This window comes from Lissotriton helveticus, chromosome 2_1 (genome assembly GCF_964261635.1).
Source record: "Lissotriton helveticus chromosome 2_1, aLisHel1.1, whole genome shotgun sequence".
NCBI classification, from domain to species: domain Eukaryota; kingdom Metazoa; phylum Chordata; class Amphibia; order Caudata; family Salamandridae; genus Lissotriton; species Lissotriton helveticus.
Window position 1 is genome coordinate 332329546 of NC_136059.1, and position 16488 is coordinate 332346033.

The 16488-nt window shown below is 44.3% G+C and overlaps 1 long non-coding RNA gene across 3 annotated transcripts in view; it reads left to right on the top strand.

The window, feature by feature from the left end:
• The window catches only part of LOC144819342 (uncharacterized), a 161766-nt gene that overhangs the window by 22501 nt on the left and 122777 nt on the right, over window positions 1-16488 (top strand). The window contains exon 2 of one of the 3 annotated variants that reach the window (XR_013607299.1): window positions 5458-5595. The exons of the other annotated variants lie outside the window; for them this stretch is intronic. This is a non-coding gene — a long non-coding RNA (uncharacterized LOC144819342). The remainder of the gene's footprint in view (window positions 1-5457; window positions 5596-16488) is intronic. 3 annotated transcript variants of the gene reach the window in all.

Genomic DNA, 16488 nt, shown 5'->3' on the forward strand with positions numbered 1-16488 from the left:
GTGTGGTCCCAAGGTTGTTGGATCAGTGGTAGTGTAGCTACCCTGAGAGAGAGAGTGGCGATTGGCTATTGTGTGCCAGGGGCTACTGCCCCCACTCTGTGGATTGCTTAGGACCTGTGATGTTTGGATGGCCTAGGGCCTGGTCCTGACTGTGGATGACTAGTGTGTACCAGTGGGGTATCCTAGTTGTGCCAGAGAGCTGTGGTTGAGGGAAATCTATGTGGGTTCAGAGTGGCGAAAAACTGGAAGGTGGCCCTGCCGTGCAGGCCCGTGTCCGTGGTTTTGTCGCCCAAAGCATTGAAGACCATCAGTGTAGTGATTGGTCTACCCTGCGTTTTGGCTGGAAGGGGGATGTGTTGGACCCGGTCCTTTGGGCAGGTTCACCCCGTGACTTTTTGCTTTTTCCTAGCCTTTTTTGGAACCTGGATTGGTGATTTTAGGCCTCTGCGCACTTTTCCACTGTGGTACAGTGTAAAGTGCGTGTGCTCTATGGGTATGGATGGTGAGTGACCTGCCCTCCCATAGGAATGAATGGGGAATATGTATGCCCATGGTAGATTCCTGATGCGTGGGGAGTGCAGGGTCGAGTTTGATATGTGTGAACTCGTGAGAAGGAATGCTTCAGAATGGTGTATGCGGCATGGCTGTGTCTAGTCTAGAAGCGCCACTTTTAGAAGTTGGCATAATTGTGTAGTGAGTCTGCTGGCACGTGATTGGCTGATGGGCCTGGCCCAGGAGTGCCTGGGCCTGCTGGTAGACGGACTGTCTGGTGAGTAGGACGGGGTCTGCAGGGCCCCGGAGGAGGGGGTCTGAGTCAGCCGTAGATGAAAGGCCCCCATCTGCTGTCAGGGATGGGAGGAAAGAGCGTCTGGTGGAACCAGGCTGTGCCTGTCGGCCCACCCCTGATGGCTCTCCCTCCTGATGGCCCACTGGCACCTCTGACCTGAGGCTGACAGGAGAGGGAAACCAGATACACCCAGGGCTTAGGGGCTCGCTTACACAAAGACTTCAAAAGACTTCAAAGCCTTTTCTGTGTATAAGAAGGGGCTGTGTTCCCTTCCAGTTTGTTCTTGTCTTGTTCTGTTGCTGACTGGAATCTACCCGGGGCGGGCGCTGCCCAGCCCCTGGAGGCTGGAGAACTGCTGGGGGACTCTTCCGGACTGTCCCCCTGCCTGCTGCATTTCTTGGAAGACTTTGCTGGTCAATAGCGCTTAGGAGCGCTTTATTTGCCTTTCCTAGCGCTTGGGAGCGCTTTGCCTATTTTTCTAGCGCTTTGGAGCGCTTTATGGCCCCCAAGCGCTGGAGAGCGCTTTATCTGTACTTACAGCGCTACTTGGTCCCAAGCGCTTAATAGCGCTTCAACTTTTATTGGGTGCTGTTTGTATCGAGGGTGCCACCCCTCGGATCGTGGTTCCCTGCCTGCCTGCCTAAAGAGGAGGGCCGCTGCGCTGCCCGCAGCGACCCGGAAGTGGTCGGCCGGCCGGCCAATCTCAGCGCGGCCGGCCGGAAGCCCCGCCCCCCCGCAGTCGGCGGGGAGAAGAAACGAAGGCGAGGGAGATGGCGGCGGTTGACGGGGCTCCTCTCGGCTGAGGGAGCCCCAGGGAGACGAGGCGGCCGGTTGGCAGGGCTCCCGTGTGCCGAGGGAGCCCTGCAGAGAGGAGAAGATTCGTGGTCTGCTGCTGGGGGCTCCCGTGTGCGGAGGGAGCCCCGGCGAGGAAGAGAGAAGGCCGGCGCGAGGCTCCCCGCATGGAGGGAGAGCCTCGAGGGAGCAGAGACCTGCCGTCGCCCCGCCCGCGATGGGCTGCCGGTGAGTCTGGGCAGAGTGGGGCAGAAGAGAGGAGGGGCGCCGGGGCACGGTGACGGTGTCCGCCCCCCCCAGTGGCGCGAGCTCGCGCCTGGTGCCAGTGCGAAGCCACGAGGGCTTCAAGGGCGGCCCCAGTTGGCAGTGGGTCGCCCCCGCGTTTTGCGAGCCCAGAGAGGCTCAAGGGGCCTCATCTTGTTGGGCGAGCCCCGAGGCTCGATGGGCATAATTGACTTTGGTGCATCTAGGGCGGCCCCAGTTGGCAGTGGGTCGCCCCAACGTGTGTGAGCCCAGAGAAGCTCAGAGGGGCCATATTTTGTTTAAGAGCCAGATGGCTCCAACGCCCCCAGCTGTTTCAGAGCCTGTGTGGCTCCAACCTTTTGCGCAGTTCGTTCTAGGGCCAGTGAGGGCCCGGGCGCAGTTTTGAATCTCCAGCTGCCCAGCAATTATTGGGCAGCTGCACCGTTTAGGCGCAATTTCAGGAGAGAGTCCCTGTGTGGGACAGCGAGGGCACAGTGGTGCCCGGCCTTCCCAGCTGCGCAGCACTTAGTGCCAGCTGCAGCGTTTAGGCCCTTGTGCGTGTTCCCAGGTGCCCAGCAAGTAGTGGGCACCTGCTACGTTTAGGCTTTTCTTGAGACTGGCGCTGCATGGCAGCGCGCCCTGACATTGAGACTCAGGGCGTTCTAGCCCCAACAAGGCCAGTTGGCCTAGGGACTGCCACAGATGGTGGCTTATGTAGGTCTTGCGCAATTGTATGGTTATTTTCACCTCTGAATGTGATTTCTTGCATCATGTCTTATTCCTGCACCTCTGAATGTTTTTAGACAACATGTGACGTTTGCGCTACTGTATTATTCTGGTACCTCTGAATGTATTTTTATTTCATCATGTGCTTTATTCTTAACACCGCTGAATGTGTAGGTTTATGCATTATGTGTTTTTCTTTACTACTCCTCTGAATGTATATTTATGCATCATGGGTAATGTGTTCTTTCTTAGACCCCTAAATGCTGTGTGATACTTAGGTGGTTTTCCCTTACTACTCCTCTGAATGTATTTTTATTTCATCATGTGCTTTATTCTTAACACCGCTGAATGTGTAGGTTTATGCATTATGTGTTTTTCTTTACTACTCCTCTGAAGGTATATTTATGCATCATGGGTAATGTGTTCTTTCTTAGACCCCTAAATGCTGTGTGATACTTAGGTGGTTTTCCCTTACTACTCCTCTGAATGTGTTTCCTACATCATGGGTAATGTGTTCTTGCTTAGACCCCTAAATGCTGAGTGATACTTAGGGGGTTGTTCTTTTTAGTACAGGTGGTCCTAGTGAGGTCCTGGTCCCCTGCGTGACAGTCTCCTAAGGGTTTAGGGTTGCGTAGGTGGTACTTACCTGTTCCCAGTAGTTACTGGATGTGATCTATAACTGTTACTTTGTGTTACAGTGAAGTTTATATACTTTTATTCTAATTTCTGACAAGTATTTCTATATCTGCAAAGTGTTGATTCTGACAGTGGCCCATGTGGCCCTGTCTTGTAAATAATCCCTTGTGAATATTGCCGTGCCAGTTGGCACAATGTACATGTGTGATTTCTATCTGATATGCTTTGACAATACAAAAGTTACTTTAATATAACCTTGTGTGGAGTCTCTTTTGTGGTGTACCTAGTATGTTGTCGCTGTTGTGCGCTGACGCAAATGCTTTACACATCGCCTCCGAGTTTAGCCTAGACTGCTCGTGCCAAGCTACCTAGAGGGTGAGCAGGGGTTATCTTGGCGTGTGACTTCCTTGCCCTGACTAGAATGGTGGTTTCTGCCTGGCTTTGGCATCAGCCTTAGCCTACCAGAAATAGCCGGTTCTAGCAGAGACTATTGATATTGTCCATTGAAACGTACGTCGGCCAGAGAGTATGACACCCCAGATATCAGCACAGCAATTGAGGGTTGATGTTATCACCCCGTTTCTGGGGCGTGGTATGGAAGTGTGCAGTATGCTAGTGAAATGGTTGTGGGTTAAATGAATGAGGTGCAAGTGTGGGGGATTGTTTCTTTGTCTCATTGTTCAATTTTAATCATTACAACATAAGTTACATTTCGAAGACAGATGCAATACATCAATGAATAGATAGAATGTTGAAAAGAAATGAAATGTTTAAATGTCAAGTTTGATATATATATAAGAATAAAAATAAAATAAAACATGAAAAAATATTATTCAAAGTTGTTGTGTGGTGATTTGCATTATTGATGCACCATCTCAGAGCTTGTGAGAGCCAGTAGTAAAGTAATATAGGTCATGAGGTAGGTTGTTTTGTAAATTTTGGTCTTTTTTCTCCCTTCTCCCAGACCTTTAACGTAGATATTTTCAGGGGGATGCCTTTTCAGTCTTTATGGAAAAATTTCTTGCCTTATGCTGAGTTTCACCCTCTTTATATTGAAGACATCAAAAAGCAATTGGAGCCAGATGTACAAAACTATTTTGCGATCGAAATTAGGCCAATTTGCAGAATCAGCCCATTTGTGAATGCAAAAAAAATTCCGGTTTTATGAATCTCAAATTGCAAATGCATACTGATTTGGTATTTAGAAGGGGTGTGTTTTGAGCCTTCTACATACGAATTCTGAATGGGATGTATTAATATCTTAAATCGAATTCCGGTCGCAAAACATTAATAGTTTACCGACACCTCAAAGGAGGTGGTAAACCAATCACAAATGTGAAAGGGTCCCCATGGGACCCCTTCTCCTTTGAGAACGTTAAAATAAATATTTCAAAAGAGCAGGCAGTGGCCCAAAGAAGGCCACTTCCTGCTCTTAAAAAATTAAACTTAAACGTTTCATCCTTTTTTAAACATATTCCATTTTTATTTAAGGGAAATGTCTGTATTTCAAGAAACACATTTCTTTATTGAAAAGCAATCAAAGACATGGTGGTCGTCTGACACCAGCAGGCCACCTTCCCTGTGATGGACATCATTCCTAAGGGGCTGCAAACTGTGACCTACCTAATTTATATTCATGAGGAAGGGGAATTTGCTACCTACTATGAATCACTATTTAATATTTGTACACTTTCTTACACTAGGAATTGCAATTCCTACTTTTTGGATGTCTGAACCTCGGCTCTCTAAATGAGTAATCTGACATTGGGGGCCACACAGGTTTCAGCATTGGATTTGTTCTTTTTTATTCTTCTACTAAATCAATTAACATACAGCCATATACATTGTGCGCACTGTTTACTTTTACAATGGATAATACTAACATTAATAATAATAACTATTATTATTATTATTTGTGTTTTATTAAAGCCTTGGAGCTTGATGCAGTAGACTATGCTGGCCATTAAAGACCCGCTCCCATGCTTTTGGGTTGATTTAAGGTGGGTGCCAATAATTTGGGAATGGCTGATATAATACATTGTAGAAGGAGGGGGTGCTCTAAGGCTAATAGGATTTGTTGTCCAATCAAAGCTGAATGTCTTAATTGAAAACTAAAAAGCTCGCCTGTGAGGTTTATTTTGATTCCACCTCTCCTCCTGCCCCCCTGATGTGAACTCCTTTGTCCTTCCTTCTATGAAATCTGCTCTATGCATGGCTGCCCGGATTCCTTACCAGTAATCTTCATTACACTTTGTCCTATTTGTCCTCAACAGAGTCATTAACCATGAGGAATGTTGTTCAGAAACTGCTAACTAATCTCCACCCACCCTCAACTGGGTGGTATAAGAGTGGAACAACCTTGCAGCACCCCACAGCGCCAGAGAGCAGGATACTCTGTTTAGAGTCTGAGAGTGAGTACTTCTCGGTGATTGATTTAGACCACTGTCACCATGTTGTTGGTCCTTAAAACACATTGTAGTGCCTCAGCTGGGTCTTGAAATAAGGAAGAGGACTGGCAACAGCTGTTAGCTCTCTCCTGTTTGAGCATCTTGATGCCTCTGCTTATATTCATCCTGGTTGGACAGACAGATTTCCAGTGTGGCACTCCAATCCAAAGTGCTTGCATCTGTTGTCAAGATTTGAGAGGGATCCGGATGCACTGGAACACCCTCATACAGGTTGTGTTCAGCCACCATTCTAGTGCCAGTCTGGTGTTGCATGATACAGGAACATTCTCCTCGAAATCTCTTGCCTGTAGGACTCCATGTTTTTGAAGCTGCCACAGCAGAGGTCTCAAATGCAGCCTTGCCCACTGAACCATGAACACCGAAGCTGCCATATTGGCTTGGATTTCCAACTATTTGGGATTGTTGCTTCAATCTTCTTCAACAAAGACTCTAGCAGGTTCTGAAGAAGGTAACTCTCTCAAAGGCAGGAAAACCTTGCCTTGCTCTGTGTGGAATCTCATGTCTATAAAACCCTAGTATTGAGTGATGTTACTGTCACGATTCGATCCCTGCACTCTCGTGCCCACCACAAGGGGGCCAAATTGTGGGACTTACCAGTGTTCTAATAAGCTTCCAGACACTCCCCTGCATGCATATACTGACTTTCAGCCATTTGGATGCTATATGGAAATTGCCATCCATTCCCAATCTATGCCGAGTTTTGAGGAAGCCAGTCTGCTCATGATTGAAACTCCATTATCTACAATCCCTTGCTCACTGCTTCCTCTATACTCCTGCAGGCCAAGGATGGGTAGAGGAATTCAGCACACCTATGGGTGGCAGCTGCTGGCCTGCTAACACCTGATGCATGAGATTACTATGAGATCTATAAAGTCCTAGCTTGCTTCAGCCAAGTGTTGGTAAATGTAGCTGTGTTCTTGTCAGACTGACACTTGTTTCTTGTGCTTTTGATATTCTTATTATTCTTGTTTTCCTGAGCTATAGTTATTCCTTGTTCCTGTTCCTTACCTGTAGCTATTTCTTGTTCCCGAATTAGCACTGCCTATAGTTGGCTCACGCAGCTAGCACAGCTGTTGTTTGTCAGTACGGAGCTGGCATCTCCCTAGTTCTCTCGTCCTTAAGGAGATATTGGGCGTGTACTCCCTGATATCCACAATCATGGGCTCAGTAAGTGGAGCAGAGTGACTGCCTCTCTACTGGAGTTTGGCGGCAATCCTCTCTGATTGCTGTTACAGGGAGGAGGAGTCCTCTGGGACAGACTTCCTTTTCCTTGGGCCCCAAGGTATATGGTCACTTGCGCTAAAGATAGCTTTGAGGAACAGGCCCCAGAACCCGTCCCCATCCATCATATTTTAAGTGGAAGTTGTGCCGACCCCAGGGGGCTTGGCCCTTCCCAGGGGATTTCGAAGTGCTGGCAGCAAAGCAGCATGTATTTCGTTCACCGACCGGTCCATCCAGGAGGATCGAGCTTTTAAGGCCTGGTTCTCCATACCCGTAGGGCTGCTATGCAAGATGTTTGCATCATTGTGCTTTAGCATTTTCTTTATGGATTCTTGTCTTTAAAGGGTACTTTTGGTGGAGAACTTGATTATTGTTGCTCCCTTTACCAGAATTGTTCTCTGCCTGAATTGTTGATGCACTCACCTGCTTGGAGTGCAATTTCTTCACTCCCTCCAAAGCTAGCAAGCAGAACAACGTCCCTTCCACTCTTCCTAGGTCCCACAGCTTCCTGGATTCTTTCAGGGCACCTGTGAGTCAGCAGAGTTAAGGACCAGTCCGAAGAACTCCCAGGTGAACCGTCAAGGGTCTCCAAGTAGTTCTAGGTGTAGTGCAGAAGCCAGGGCAGCTGACTTCGGAGGACAGGGTTCCTGGTTTGATCCCCAGCTGTGGCAGCTCAGCCCAGTACCATGTGACTCTGGGCAATAGCTCACTTAATTTCCACAGTGAGTGCCTTGAGACCCGTAAGGGTGAGTAGTTCGTGCTTTACAAATACGGATTTACATTTTTATTTTTATCTTTCACACAGGGAGGGTGCCAAGGGCCCTAGAGAAACATCCTGGGCCTGGGTGTCAGTTGTAGTTACATTTCTTCAGTTCTTCCTCTAGTGGGGTCAGGTGGCTTCTCCTTCCAACAGTGACATTAAATGGGGGAAGCCTGAATAACCCTAGGCGAACCTGGGCCTGTGTACTATAAACAGACAAAAAAGGGTTTTCCATAAGGATCAATCAAATATTCTTCAATATTGGCTCAACAATAGTGGCACTGCTCACTGCTGGAACTACAATTATTTGTGACTGCAACTTACTTTACTTTTACTTGACTTTTCCGGTGTCAGACTGTTTTCAACAGTGCACATTTATTCACTGAATACATTTATACGTATATAAACATCGAAACGACCAATAGTTCATAAATCGTCCATATAGTCTCCCAGTTAATCACAGCCATGAGTCGTCCCTATGGTAGTTCCATCAATACTAATGTTGGACCTGACTAAGAGAGATTGCATCATAGCTCATTTCCAAAGGTTCCTGGTTTAATTCTTGGAGTAGTTAATGTTATGGATTGAGGCACTCCTGTAATGCATTATTCAAGCATTTCGGCCCCCTCCAATAGAGCCACCACAGGATATAACATACAAATATTGAGACATGTAGACAGTACATTCAAACATTCAATTTATGTATGCACATAGTTGCTTTTGATTACATACAGAGAGACAAAACTACCTTGAAAAAAAAACCTAAAAAAACACAACACTTCATATACACAGAGCACAGATAGGAACAGCTAAACACCTTAAGACTAAATTCATGAGCTCTTTTCGAACAGAAAGGAGACAAATAATAGATCCATGTGTTCTTGTAAGGAAAAAGTGGCCACTTGTCACACTAAGCACCTCATAATTATGCTATTATCATCCATCCAGAGACTTCAGACACCCAGTGCAGATCTTCTTTCAGATGGGTGTTTTTCTCTGTCATCACTCTGCGGCGTCGCTCCCAGGTTCAGTGTTTTCTCCTGCAAGAGTATGTAAGGAGGGATGAACGTTCTGGAAGGTAGGCACCTCTGTGCAATCCCAGGGTGCTACATCCTCAATCTACCCTGCCCCAACCCTCCCACACAGCATTATGGGATATTACAACTTGGTGACTTCAAGTGGTCTACAGAAAAAGTATACAACATGGGTTTACATGGATATGGAGCCCAGCAGCTTCCTTTATTGATTTCTGTATTCTTTTTATTTTTTTTCATTCAAATTTTCTAGTTTTTGCTTTTATCATAATTTTGTGTTCTACATTTCTTTGTTAACGTTTGGTTTATTTTCTTTTCTTTTCTTGCTCTTCTTTTCTTTTCGCTTGATCTTCAGGATTATGGGAGATACAGTAAAAAAACTTAGAGAACTCATTTTCTGTTCCTTTATTATATACACATGATGGGCACTTACATTTTCAGTATTTGTTATCTCCTTTCTGAACACTATGAGGAATGACAGAAGATCATGTGTAGACCATGTTTAAAAAGAATGTATTGTATAATTTTAACATGAACACAATGGAGTAGTTTAAATATTTTTTTACACATTCTTTGTATTATTTACAGACTTGAAAAAAGGGTGTTTCCTAAAACTCATTTTAGCTGTGTACTTTGGATTAGAACACTGATATAGTATTTTTGCAAAGAATTAGGGACCATTCATACATTGAGTCTATATGAATGAAGAGTGATAGGAGAATAATGGATTTCAATGGTCTAATGAAACTTGTCTATGGACAGACCTTCCCTGAGAGGTTCAACTTCGCTCCCAACTAATATAGCTGCTTGATCCCTTCCTGCTAAAACCTCAAAGTGGAGCCCCCTCCTGTGTTTGGCTCTAGGTGTTTGGCCATCTGCCTTTGTTTCCATGGACTTGGACTTTCCCAGGCCAGGTGAAGTGTGAAGAGTTAATTAACACATGCCGATTTCATTCCCATCTTTTCTTTCCTAGGAACTGGCTGAAGCACTGTGATTGGCTCTATTGTGTTGGGAGGATGTTGATCCTCCTGCTGGCCAGCTGAGCAATTATTTAATGTGGCGCAGTAGGGGGGACAAAGGCCTGGAATCTGCATATGGATGAGCCGAGGAAATATGATTATTCTTAACATTTCATAAGGAGTACAATTATCATAAAAGTGACAATGGATCTGTACCCAGTGTACGTTTATCCTAAATTTAGCTAACCAGTATCTTCAGGCCTAAGTATGAGAAAACTGTGTAGTGGAGCACATTTTGCCTACAGTGTATAATGCAGTGAGCAAACACCCATGCAATAAGTCTATAGACTCCTACTCACACCATAAGGCTTACTCTAGGACAGCACTAATCCCTGAATGGCCTTATCTAGGCCAGGCTGCTTTTGTGTAGATACCAGGTTGAGCTCGACTGTTGTCTCACACACTGAGCCCTCACACATGTGCACAAGCTTGCTCTCAAGTGTAATGTAATGTAATGTAATGTAAGTGGGCATTTATAAAGCGCGAACTGTCGCTCTGGAAGGAGCATCCTGGCGCTATGTGGAGAAGCGGAAAGTCTTGCTCGCTGGAGCCTTAAATTAAAGATAAGCATAAGCTGTCGGTGGCTCTGAATATCCATGTTTTGAGGGACTTTCGAAAAAGAATTTCGGACTTAAGTTGCCTTAAGTCGGATGGCAGTGGATTCCAGTCCTTGGAGCCTAGGACACTGATGGTTTTTGCCTCCTCTTGTTTTATATTTGTATTTTGGCTGCCTAAGGAGGTTAGAACCCGAGGACCTCAATATTCTGTTCGGGGCATAATGAATGAATCTTTTTGCCAAATATATGGGGCCAATGTTTTCATGCCTCTGAAAGTAATTAATACATTTTAGAAAGGATCCTTTTGTGAAACGGAAGCCAGTGTAGGCTTTTCAGGGCCAATGACGCAGAAGTTCTTCGAGGCAGTCTTAGAACCAGGTGTGCTGTTGCATGCTGTACTGCTTGGAATTTTTTCAGTGTTTGCTTTTTTATGCCTGCGAGGATGCTATTACAATAATCTAATCGGGAAAGGATAAGTGCCACTGTTACTGTCTTTTTTTGTGGCCACCGGAAGGAAATCAAAAAACTTTTTTAACACCTTCCATGCTCATGACGAGCTGAGCATTCTTTAAAGTTAGGTTCAGCCTCCATTGAGCCATTTCCCATTTCCCATTTAGACAATCAATTGGATATTGCCGGCGTAAGACGTTACTTGAATTCCGAATGATTCAATCAGTTCAATGAGTAGAGTCATGTAGACATTAAAGAGCAATGGACTCAGGGACGATCCCTAGGGAACTCTGGTTGGGATTTTACGTTCCTTTGAGGAGAAGGGACCTAAGATGACTGTTTGTGCCCGATAATCAAAAAAGGATTTTAACCAGGCCAGGACAGTGTCTCTGATGCCAAAGTTCTCTAGTCTGTTAATCAAGACCCTGTGCGATATGGTGTCAAACGCCTCGGAGAGGTCTAATATTATCAGGACCGCCTTCCTTCCTGAGTCAGCTATGTTTTTCAAGGTGTCTGTCAATTCGACCAGAGCTGACTCCGTGGAGTGTCTTCGGCGAAATCCTGATTGGTGGGGGTGCAGGATATGGTTGGTTTCAATGTATTTTGTAAGTTCCACGTGGACAATGTTTTCTGTTATTTTGCTTAAAATGGGAAGCATTGAGATGGGGCATAGATTAGACATTACTGGGTCTTCAATGTGTTGTTTCTTCTTCAGGGGCTTAACCTGCGCCAGTTTCCATTCCCTTGGGACTATTCCTGATGTTAAGGATGCGTTAACAATTTCTTTTATTATTGGGTTGACAATATCGATGATTTTATGTAAAATCGTCAGAAGGCAGGCGTCTAGGGGAGAGCCTGATTTACTAGATGTTATGACTTGGTGGGTAGTTACTAGGGAAGCCGGTACAAAATACTTTATGACCGAGGTGGGTACAATACTTTACCGTATTACAGGTATGTTCATCTGGATGTCTTGGCCAACATTTTCTTGAATCTTAAGTATTTTATTTTCAAAATAATCTGCTATTTGGTCACAGAGATCCTGTGTGGGGCGAATTTCCTTCTGGAGACCTTTAGGATTGGAAAACAAGTTTATAATGTTGAAGATTATTTTTTGATTTTGCTTGGATTCATTTATCTTATTGGTATAATATTCTTTTTTAGCTAGCTTTATCTGGGAATGATGTATCTTTCTGTCATTTTCTAAATTGATTTTTTCTAATACATCGTAGTTCCTTCTTCATTTCCTCTCGCTCTGTTTGCAGCAGAGATGAGCCTGAGCTAATTCTGGGGTAAACCAAGGGGCTCTGTATTTTGTGACCTTTGAATTTGTGGCTGGAGGTTCTTGGTTTGTGATGTCATTAATTACTTCTTCCATCTAGGTATGAAATGTCCGAGAGTCGTTGGTTACATTGCCTGAGAGGATTGGTATTGCTGCATGTTCCCGCGATATTAAATTAGGATTTTTTACTATTTTGGCCCATTCTGCATTTTTCTTCAATTGAAATTTTGGGGATCTTAAGGGAAAAGAGAATTAAATAGTGATCTGTCCATGTTTGGGGTATAGGGGGCATGGATCTTAGTTCTGTGAGATTGGAGCAGACCCCATCCAGAATGTGTCCGGCTATGTGGGTCGGACTGGCCATTTCCTGGTTTAGGTTAAAGATTTGTAAGGTTTGTAGGAAATTCTCCACACTTGGGTCTGTGGGGTCATCTAAGTGGAGATTGAAGTCTCCTAGGAGCATCTGTACCTGAGTGTGAAATTTCCTAAGGTGTCTCCTAATGAGTCAAGAAAATGTGTATATGTCCCTGGGGGTCGATATATTAGAGCTCCTGAGAATGAAAGGGTGCCTGTTAGTTTGATGCAGAAACCTATGCTTTCAGCATCTTTTAGTGTGTCCATATTAAAGGTGGGTCAGCTAAATGTTTCTCGAATGATGATAGCAACACCCCCTCCTCGCCGACTCTGTCTATATATTCTGTGGAGCGAAAAGTTAGGTGGGACCGCTATTGAGAGGTCTGGGTTACACCAATCTTTTAGCCAGGTATTTGTTATGAAGAGTATATCGAGTTGATGATCGAGGATCAGGTCTCTTATGTCTTGGGAGTGCCTGGAGAGCGACCGGGCATTGAGTAGCCCTCCCTTAAAAGTGGTAGAGGTAGGGGTGGTTTCCTCATGTGTGGAAGTTAGCGGCGGCAGAGTCCATCTAAGGTCTTACATTGGCCAAGGATAGTTTGCCGCTACAAGCCTTCTCTATGTTTAACATTTTTAAACTATTAGCATTATAGGTGATTCGTGGGGTCATTGGGGCAAGGATTCCTGCGCCTGTCGCGGTTTTGGCGCGGAGGGGCTCAGACGGGCTTGCCTTTGGCACACCAGCGGCGCGCCCGCTGCGTGCCAAGTTGCGCTTTTAAGGTATTTGACGAGTCTCTGCCCCCCTCTCCTTGCTGCAAGCAGCTAATCCTGATTCCTCCTCCTCCGCCCTCCACTCAATCGGCACTTGCCACGGTGGACCGCGGCTCAAGGGGACACACAGGCAAAGAAGCGGTGAGCAATGAGAGCACATGTGTAACTAGCTCAGAGCCTCTTACCCTAGTTGTGAAGCTGCAGCCTTATCTTCAAAAGTAGACGCTGGTAGACGCTGGTAGTTAGCACCCCCAATCCATTTCCACAGAATTTCAAGAGAGTGAGACTAAGATAGTGAGACTCGCTCACAATAACTAGTGAACACATTGCTAGTCAAAAGCAAGAAATCCAGTGGGATTAAATGGTATGAACCATTTCTTGCATGCATGATATAGGCAGATCTCCTGGTAAGTTGTATACCATGTGTGTGTTTGTGCGGCTGTGCGAGGCTCATTGTTAAATGGTTTTAAGGCATTCTGATCTGCACTTGAAAGCCTTGCTCTCAAATGTTCTGTTTTTCCATTTTTTGCAAATAGCAACATATCTTCTCATCAGTATCTAATCTAAGTATATTTTAAAGCTTGCACAAATATTGACATCAAGAGGCAAAAACCAACAAAATAATGTTTGTTCTTTTTAAAGTGAGTGATGTTCTCTTTTTAAAGCTGTTTTGTGTTATTTTGTTTAGAACAATGCAATTATTAACAAATCCTTCAAAGTGTGAGAAAGCTCAATGGTACAGGGACAGCACAGAAAAGCAGTTGTTTTTTTAATCCAGTAAAGCATACACTTTACTGTTTTACCCAAGTCCAGTTGTAGGGCACGGCAACATTCATATGGAGCTGAGTCGACCTACAAGTAGCAAAGGAGGGGGGTGTTTCGGCTTGGGAAACTGGCAGGATTGGGATCCAGCTATTTTAATGTGTAACGTTCTTTTCTAGCATCTGAAATCACTTGTTTTCAGGTGGCTTTTTCCCACATAACTGTGCTGGTTCCCTTGATCCATACCAGCCAATTCTGTAACCCTGAAATATGTTTGGAAGTTAATGTATGCCCTGTTTCACCGATGCTAACGAATGCGCTTGGACCTTTCTTCCACACACATTTCAACAGACTCTTGCTGTCATAGGGTTGCTAACACTTGTCTTTTGAGAAAGAGCATCTGCCTGGGCTCCTAATAACACTATTGCCTTTTGAACTAGGGAGTGTCTTCCTACTTTTCCAGCAGAAAGCCAGGATGAACATTTCACAATCAACAAATTTACTCAAAACGGGGCCATAGACACATTGACATTTCCTGACCGTTTCGCGAGGGGTCAAGTTTATTTTCACTTTCGTCTCGATTAGTCAATGCCTAACTAATCCTCACAGATCAATACTCTTCCTTTGGTCAATGGACCATTAGTCGAGTAGTTAATGGTGATATTAACAATTTTAACTAATCTAACTTACACCTTTCAAAAAAATAATCAAAGACTCTGGGTAAGATTCAACAAATGTTATCTAATAACTCATTCAAAATGAACACTCATTTATACAGATTCACAGTGCAAACTCCATCAACTTTAATGGTAGAGAAACTAATTTATCAAAACCCATTCAACACACAGATATATTCAACGATTCGATGCATTAGGAGTGGATAGATGGAGAGACAAAAGACATAAAATATCATACATTTGCAAAAGTTATGCAGATTTAAGGCAGAAACATAATTACCAAATGGTGAGGGGAGAAACCCAACCCCTGGCCAAAATGACTGGTGGAGGTCACCTGATAAATAGTCAGAAGACAAAGACTATAGGACAAGTGCAGGATACGATTATACTTACTACACTTCTCTAGAACCCAACGTACCGGAGCGCATCCCTCTCTCACACTCTCTCTACCTCCTCAATATCCTTCAGCGATTCTTCAATCTAATCAGGCTGTATTTCAGTATTGAATCTTCCCAGTCTGTTCTTCTTCCAGCAGCTCTCGCCTACACCTCACTCAGCATGGATGTCAGCACAAAGATCTCTAGCTCTAGTTATACCCTTCAATTCTGTAAATCCCCCCCTCAAAAGTTGCAAGTATTCATTAATCTTGGACTGTGATTGGGCAAGGGCAGGGAAGTTATCGTCACCTCATGCTATCATTCTTTATTTCTTAACTAATTCTTTGTCTAGTAAACCCATCCCATTTAATTTATTCATATTTCAGGAAAACTTCATTTCCCACACATAATTAGATACAAATTTATAAAGTTCTTCAGTTTAGACACGTTCCCAGGCATCTGTCCTTGGTTCTTGGCAATCAATGATTCTGTGACCAGGTCATTCCACGATTTCAGTGCGAAGACTCAACTTGTATTATGTCTTAACCGACATCTTTTCTTTTGGCTTAGCACATCGTGCCCAAACGCACACTATTAATAAAGGAATCATAAACAGATGTTATTTTCTCAAATATGTTATCACTGTTCACCACCCACTTCTACTCTGTCCCATGTTCTTTTCTTCTTTGTTAAGCAAAAGCATTACCAGCAACAGCTCGTTCTAAATTCAGGCAAGCATATGCCAGGCACGCGGTGCCTCGAGACCTACAGTTAGTGACTCCTTGCGCATGCATAAGAGTTTTCTCTGACATGGGTTAATCACATGATTATTTGCGTGGCACTAGTTTGCACATGCGCAAGGCGTTTTTCAGTTTCAAGCGGGATTTCTGTTACGCAGCGAATTATTCTTTGTTATTTAAGCAAGCAGAAAGCCATTTTCCTCATGTATGAATGTCGTGTGTATGTTAATTTTATTTCGCTTTTATTTCTATTTGTTAGTATCTTGTTAATGCTCCATCACTACCTATTCTAGTGACAAGCGTTTGTGCAGGAGCACACACCATCACATCTGGTTCAATGCTATGTTAGCAGTTTCCCACTAAATATATCTGTAGGAAATTATGTTTATGGTTGAGGGGGGTTCACGCTTTTCTCGAGCAACAACCACATCCCTGTCAGGCTGAAGCACAAAAATCCACAAAATTAACCTGTGCTTAATCCTCTGGTAGCTTGGCACAAAAGCAGTCAGGCTTACCTTAGAGGCAATGTGTAAAGTGTTTATGCAGCAGTCAAACCGCAATAAAGTGAAAACACAAGAAAAAAATCCCACACCAATTTAGAAAAACAGAGTCAAATTTAATAAATAATTTGACTAAAATGACAATATCCAATCTGTAGAACCAGAAATATGCAATTTCAAAGATTTAGGTAAGTATAGTGACTGAAAGCACAAAGCGCCACTTGGGTTTATCTGGTCGTACTAGACCAAGGGAAAGTCAAAAGATCAGGCCGACCGTGATGGGGCCTGGACTGGATACAGGAACCAGGTGAGTCCAGTTGAAAAAGTTACCT